The 894-nt window shown below is 32.6% G+C and overlaps 1 long non-coding RNA gene across 1 annotated transcript; it reads left to right on the top strand.

Moving 5' to 3' along the window:
* The first annotated feature begins 187 nt into the window (after window positions 1–187).
* On the top strand, window positions 188–742 carry LOC108759151 (uncharacterized). The gene is made up of 2 exons (XR_001939988.1): window positions 188–306; window positions 661–742. It is a non-coding gene; the product is annotated as an uncharacterized LOC108759151 (long non-coding RNA).
* Window positions 743–894: the final 152 nt, after the last annotated feature.

The raw sequence follows: 894 nt of genomic DNA, 5'->3' as shown, positions 1-894 counted from the left end.
CTGTGATTCGCCCATTTCTTATGGTTTAAGGCTTAAAACCCTATTGTAGATCCGGACTTAGTCAGAGCTCTGATTGGTGAAAAGCCGGTTGTGGGGGTAAAATTTACCCCCATCATCCATTTTTCACCAATCAGCGTTCGGTGTCAAAGCGCTGTTGCCCGTACGAGGATCCGGGCTAATGCTTGCACTCTGCGCATATGCGAGGTCTGTCCAAGTTCGCGTTTATCCCGTTTAGCGAAACGAAACGAAAAAGAACGATTTGGACTCTGATCGAATTCACCTCAATTTGTTCAAGGAGTATAATTGGTATGTTATTTTCCATAATTATACGTGATTTTATAACTGTACCATAATTTAACAAACGTGCTAAGAAAGTATGATAGTAGTTTAAATTTGAAATCGATAAATGTTCCAAAAATATGTATTAGTCAAAATACAATGACTGGAAAGTATAGGTTATATTTCTGCATATGAATATATATAACGGTCATGAAATAATAATACCATTTCGAAATCTATAAAACATTTTTGATAAAAGAAACGATTTATGCGTAATATCATTGTATAAAATACGCCGCAAATGAAAATTGTTAGCAAAGTTTGTTACATTGATGATTCATTTAATAATCTCTCTCAAAAGTGATATTGAATTTTTTTAAGGACAAGTTTGTTGCGTTTTTGAAGTTGAAGATGCCAAAGTCAAAAGAATATCTCTCTGACAGCGATGATAGCAGTGAAGAGGTATTATTTTACTAATTGTTTAGCTTAGCCTTCCTCAGCTCATTGAATCTAATTTCATTAAGATCAAAGATGAGTTAAATGAAATAATTACCTTTATTCATATATTTTTATCTATTTTGTAAATGTTTCATACTTTTTATTTTCTATTTATAG

The sequence above is a fragment of the Trachymyrmex cornetzi genome, unplaced genomic scaffold (assembly GCF_001594075.2).
Source record: "Trachymyrmex cornetzi isolate Tcor2-1 unplaced genomic scaffold, Tcor1.1 C3843908, whole genome shotgun sequence".
NCBI classification, from domain to species: Eukaryota; Metazoa; Arthropoda; class Insecta; order Hymenoptera; family Formicidae; genus Trachymyrmex; species Trachymyrmex cornetzi.
This window is presented reverse-complemented; position numbering and strand designations above follow the sequence as displayed.